Genomic DNA, 7,114 nt, shown 5'->3' with positions numbered 1-7,114 from the left:
TTTTTGGAACTAAGATTTTATCTCATATAAAGAAAAAGGGCGTATCTGATCAAAATAGGAAAAAGGCTTTACATTTATGAGTTCAAATGTAACAGTAATCAATTGTTATAATAACAATATGATATGAAAATATCCTTATATCATATTAGTTCATTGAATGTAATTATTTAAAAAAAAAAACATTAATAACCATTTTGCCAAATAGTTAATTATTTAGCCATTTCCCCAAATAACCAATTGGAAATAGGCTACAGAGTCCATTGTGATCATATCAAATATCAATATCACATTAGTTCACTGAATAACAATAAATTACATTAAACCTGGCCTAATAACTGTTTGGCAAATCAAAAACTACTTTAGAACATTGTATAGCAATATAATTATATACGACAACAGCATATTTCATGCAGATCATGTATGTTTCAGATTGATTTGAAAGGACATACTAGCCTACTCTGCCTGAATGACTTGCAAAGACTGGTAGAAGTCCACATAGGAGTGAGGGATATTCCCATTTGTGTGAGTAAGTCTTTCTTTTTCACAGCAGTGATCCCAGGTGGACCTGTGTGCATCTTCTTTGGTTCAATTGCATGAGCACCTCTGGTCTCCTTCTTTCCAACTTGCAGCTTGGTCAGACAGCTCATATTTGAACTGATTCCTTTTCGGATCCTCTTTTGTGTAGCGCAGCCATTTCATTTTCTGTCAACAAACTGTTTGTCCCTCTGTGTCTTTGGTTCTGTTTCGGACCGTGTGTTGTAGGGCTGTGCAATTAATCGTATTTTAATCTCGATTACGATTTTGGCTTGCAACGAGGTCCACAGTTTCCCCGCAGCGAGGCCCCCCCCCCAGCCCCCCCTGTTGACAGTTCACGAGCGTGCTCCCTCGACTTAATCCACCACATCACAGTCATCAATTAAGGACGCGCTTTACAGTGCAACGGCCTACTCAAGCAGCTCGCAAGGACACAAAGATATAACACATGCCATCACATTCTACATAGCTAAAGACATGTGCCCAGTTAGCACGGTTAGCAACCAGGGGTTTAAGCAACTCGCTAACACTATGGACAAGCGTTACGCGATGCCATCTCGGCATCATTTCACCAGATCTGCACTGCCTGCCCTATATGAAAAATGTCGTGGGGAATTTAAAAAAGATGTGGCTTCAGCTGAATACTTTGCAGTTGAGTTATACTTAAAGTTCAGGGTAATCAACTGTTAAAAAGATACTGTTCAAATTATTATTATTATCTTTTGTATGTTCAATAAATGGATGTTTTCAAAGTCAATGAATAATCGTATTTAATAATCGTGATATCAATATTGACCAAAATAATCGTGATTATGATTATTGCCATAATCGAGCAGCGTGTTGTGAGAAGGACTTGAAATCCAGAAAGTCACTGTGCCCAAGCTCAATCACCTTCTATGGCCTGTTCCTCCTTGCCATCCTCACAAGAGTGTACAGTAGTACCCCTCCGAACTGTACAAAGGCCCTTTTTCTCTGTCGGTCTCAATGGCTGCATGAACACTGTCACATTCCATCTTGCTGTGCACACTCCATGAATGTATGGTCAATAATGGAGATGGGCAAGGTGTTGACTGCATGGAGACACATGGCACTAAAACCAGCATTCCTGTTCTGCCCACCACATGTGTCAGAGTACAGCACCACATGCTCAGTACCTGAAAGAGTTGACAGATACTGGAACATGCATGTGCTGATCTCTGATGAGTTGAATTCTCTGTTGAAGATGGATCTGTAGAAACTAAGTTTCCTTTGTCACTCAGCATTGACTTTGAATCCTGGATTATTTCATTCTCTTCATCAAGCTCTTCTGCATCTTGAAATAAGCTTAGTAACACTTCTTCAGCAGTGAAAAGCTTTCTTCTCATGGTTGACCTAGCTTGCTTACATATGGTGTCAGCCATTTTGACTCAAGTGCTATCCAAAGACTTAACCCATAATACATTTCTATAATAAATATCAGGCTACAGCCCTTGTACTATATATATAATATCTCCTAAAGCAGGGGTATTCAACTAAAATTCAACAAGGTCCAGTTAGAGAACATCAAAATGTCTAAGTTGCTTTATGAATTAGTGTGATATATATTGAAGTAGCTGTAGCTTTATCAACGTCTGCATGTAATTAACAGCTGACTGCCAAATAAAGAAAGTACGATTCATAAACAACAATATTTATTGTCAATTAACATTGAACTAACTTGTAAGGTACACTTTGTAGATGTCTGTAGACTCTGTACCCAGATGTTTGTTGTTCAAATGTGGTGGATCTGTCCATAATGCCATTTGTAGATTTCCTCAAGGAGTTTTATCCTTTTGTTAACTGAGATATTGTAATGCACCTGATTTGGTAAAACATCATGTTTACTGGACCTGGTGTTTTTATTGAAACATTTAAAACTTTTATTTTACAGTAAATACTGTGGATATGTGTAATGTTCCTCTCGGGCTGCATTTACAAATAAAATAGAGAACATAAATAAAATAGCTTTTGAAAATATGTGCATCTTAAAAGTGCTTAATTTTAGATAAATAAAATAAAGTGTAGCAGCAGCTTGAGTTTCCCTTTTTCTTTGTTAACCGTTTCACATCATGACTTAACAGTTTCAGACGATTATAGAACAATATCAGTCTTTACACATCATAACAATTCAAACAGTTTCAAAGTTTCTCTTTCTTTCCCTCTTATATTGCAATCCATCACTCACTTTTTTTTAATTCAGTGCGAGAATTGAGCTGGAGCTTGTCCCGCCAGGAGTTTAAATCTGGGCTGAAATGGTGTCAGGGCCATTCTCATACACACATGCAGGTGCTCATTGGTTAGCCTCGGTTAGCCTGCCCTGGAACGATATTTAGTTTTAATTTGGATCCTGGTGGACTGATCATATTGTGCTCTGAGACTGCTTATTTGTTGTGACCTCAGGTCTGACTTGAGAGGGAATGTTTGGTCAAACACTTTGTGTTTTGTCTCAGAGGCATTTTGGCACTTTTAATGAGCGCCACGGTCTCTGAACAAATGAGACACACTGGTTCTGTGCTCCCAGTGCGCAGGATGAACATGAAGAGTCCGTCCACTCAGGGTTAAAAGCTCTGTTCTCACTGTCCACTTTCCTCTTCTTGGCGAGCGCCATGTGTAATTATGTGTCTCTCCCTGTCTGTCGCTGACACGCCTGTTCACTCTCCTCTCCGCTTCTCTCCCTGTATCGCTAATTATTCTCTTCACACTTTCCTCTCCGCTTCTCTCTTCCGCTCTCTCATCTCTTCTTCTGTGTTTCTCTCCCTGTATCGCTCAGTCGTCTCTTTCGCCCCCTGTCGGCGGCGGTTAAAATAGAATCGCCCGGTCAAAATTGAAATCCCCTATTAATGTATTGATTATAGGTTCGGGTCCGTATAGGTCGGCGTCTGGGTCCCGATCCGGACCGCGGTCCGCCTGTTGCTGACCCTGTCCTAAAGCCTACAAATAAAGTGTGTAATCTAGGCCTGTTACATATATTATTGAGCGATATATATTATACACAATAATAAACTGTCCTTCACTGCAAACATCGCTGCTACAACCCGCTGCTGCAGATACACGCTTTACAACATCAGGAGGATACGTCCCTAGCTGACCCAGAAAACAACGCAGGTTCTGGTCCAGGCTCTCGTCATCTAACGCCTAGACTACTGCAACTCCCTCCTGGCTGGTCTACCTGCATGTGCCATCCGACCTCTGCAGCCAACACACTCTCACTCCCTAAGCGTCCAGGAGCGACGTTTGGTCAGTGTCCGTGGCGTCCAGTTGTGACGCTCCTAGGCTCCTTCAGCTTCATAAAGGGACGCAAATAGCTTTCAACTGATTGCAATGTATTCCCATCTGCGGCGGGATTTGACGCTCATGGAAGCACGGCATTCGTTTGTGTCGGCTGCCCTTAAAGGCAATGTGAGCGTCCATTCCCATTGGATAACGGAGAATTGTACACCCGGAAGTAAGTATTCCCCTTACTGTCGATTGATTTTACAGTGATATCTGCACTACTCATCGACTAAAAAACACCAGATTATCCTTGTTAATTACACAACATTGATTGGTTTAAATTGTGTGCAATGCTTTTGTATTTTTCCCCTTCCATTCGGAGAAACAAATATTTTTTCTGAGTAAAGGATGGCAGAAGACACTACACTACCCAGAATCCCCAGCTATCGTTTGGACTACACCATGTGCTCTGTTTGACAAACCCCGTGATAGTCCTCAAGCTCTGTGATTGGTGAGTGTGCTCCGAGGGTTACGCCGATTCTCGAACAGCACTTGAAATGGGATGGAACCACGGCAGACTGTCCAAAACTGGATTTGAACGGGTCCACCGCGTCCCCCCCTCCCCCACTCCGTCCCCAGAACTACACATGCTTGCTATTCTGTTTCGCAACATGTTCTCTATCTATGGCATGTCTCTACTGGGAGTTGTAGTTTTAAAAGACGTTTTCGTATTTCCCATAATAAGAAGTTGCCAGTATTAAACTGTGTACTGTGAGGTTTAGGGGATAGGAAACACTCAAATGTAAAACATATAATTAATAAATGGGTGAAAATTGCTTGTGCCCATAATGGGCAGCATTAATATATATATACACACATGCCAGCTAAGGTCAGAAGAGCTTTATTTAACAGCTTGTCTTATGTTTTTGACCCCTCCTGTTGTTAATAGATAACATTACAACATAACATAACATAACATTATTTTCTGTTGTTTATGTCTTCTTGTGGAACCTACTGCTGCAGGTCTCCCTTGAAAAAGAGATCATTGATCTCAATGGGATTTTACCTGGATACATAAAGGTTTTGAATTGAATTGAATTGAATTACATTACATTACATTAATTGGTAAGTCTGAAACATGCACTTGTCAAGGTTCAGAGGCAAATTTTGCAAATATGGCAGTAGCCATCGATCAGCTTAAGATAAGATATAATTTATTGATCCCAGGTTGGAAACATTTGCGTTACATCAGCATGTGTTACAGTTGTACATTATGCAGTGGTGTTTATTTGTAAATCATTTAGTATAATCACACAAATTCTGTGTTTTATATTTAACAATTCTGTGTTCTTTATGTATTGATTGTTCAATACCTGACAAGGTCGGAGATGAAATATCTACATACATCTTATAAGAGTATAATACATTATGTATAATATCAGTTAAAATAAGTGCTTCAACATTGTTAACATTGCTGGAGGTATGCACAAATATTGATAGATGTCTTGTAATGCACTATTGAGGAACCTGCGAACCAAGTTTTTCATTCATTGCAGAACTACACCATAGTTGTGTATATGATATGTCAATAAACCTTAGAAAATCTTGAAATCTTGAAAGGGATGTGCAAAATAGTCATTATATACAGTCTTTAATGAACTATTAGTAGAGAATAACGAGTAATGAATATACTTTATAGGGATCCTATTAATATCTAATAATACAAATAATGAAATTCAATAACATGCTTTAACCACTAGGTGTCCCTTTATATCAGCTGTGCACCTTTATGGTGTAAATACAGCCTATCTACCAATTGGATCAAATATAAAAGTCAGCCGAATTAGTGTTTGATTGATTGATTGAAAAGTTTATTAACAGCTTGTATATTGGGTACAGTACAGTACAGCTCAAAACATACAATTGTTAAGGGGATGCAGACCAGAGAAAGACTTTCGTCTTGTTTACATCAGGGTCCCCCATTTCCAATTCATCATGATTGTGTAGTGTTGATACTGCAAGGAGACATATTGTGTGAAAATAAATGTAAGATGTTGTTTAATTGCTGATATATTTATGGCCCACGTCACGTTTTCAGTTCCTCATGTTTGTCTAGAAGTCTTCTCATCAGGGCTTTATAAATACAGAACTACGGCAGATATGTAATATTTAATGCAGCCGAACCGTGTATTACAATGCCGTTATGTGATGACTTTCAAAGAGAAAAGCAAGCACACTCGGAATAAAGTATTATTTTATTTTTTTTAAATGTTTTCGGTCTGTTTCCGGTATTTGTTAATGACGATGTGCTCTGAGATGTGAGACTGGAATTGCATAGGGGAAAATAACTTAGGCTATCTTTAGATGCAGATTTTGTTAAACTAATATGTTTGCGCTGTGGACCAACACTATACATTGACGGGGAAGGGGGTAGCAATAAAGATAACACCATTAAACAGTTACACAACATAACAGAAATAATATCGATAGCAGCGTCCCTAGCAACCACCTTGGTAACAATGAAAACGTCGCGATTTCCTGAAGTAATCTTCGTAATAATTAGCAAACTAAAGATCATGTACATCCACTGCACACATAATCTGAAATAACAACTCATATTTCTCGCATCAAATGACATCAAAACGCATTTTAATGGCCAAACTAACTTTAAAATAGGCATTTTCCATCGAGAATAAAACGAAGTTCGGCCATGTTTTATTTTTCTGCAGGGAGAAATTTGAAGATCACGTGACATAGACGCCAGCCATTGGAATGAATGGTGAAAAAAAACGGGTTTGTCAAACAGAGCACATGGTGTAGTCCAAACGATAGCTGGGGATTCTGGGTAGTGTAGTGTCTTCTGCCATCCTTTACTCCGAAAAAATATTTGTTTCTCCGAATCGAAGGGGAAAAATACAAAAGCATTGCACACAATTTAAACCAATCAATGTTGTGTAATTAACAAGGATAATCTGGTGTTTTTTAGTCGATGAGTAGTGCAGATATCACTGTAAAATCAATCGACAGTAAGGGGAATACTTACTTCCGGGTGTACAATTCTCCGTTATCCAATGGGAATGGATGCTCACATTGCCTTTAAGGGCAGCCGACACAAACGAATGCCGTGCTTCCATGAGCGTCAAATCCCGCCGCAGATGGGAATACATTGCAATCAGTTGAAAGCTATTTGCGTCACTTTATGACGCTGAAGGAGCCTAGGAGCGTCACAACTGGACGCCACGGACACTGACCAAACGTCGTTATTGGACGCTTAGGGAGTGAGAGTGTGTTGCTGCAGCTCATCCAGAATACAGCTACTCGTCTGGTCTTCAACCTTCCTAAATTCTCC

The sequence above is a fragment of the Gymnodraco acuticeps genome, unplaced genomic scaffold (assembly GCF_902827175.1).
Source record: "Gymnodraco acuticeps unplaced genomic scaffold, fGymAcu1.1, whole genome shotgun sequence".
NCBI lineage: Eukaryota > Metazoa > Chordata > Actinopteri > Perciformes > Bathydraconidae > Gymnodraco > Gymnodraco acuticeps.
The sequence above is the reverse complement of the archived record's forward strand: the minus strand, read 5'-3'. Positions refer to the sequence as shown.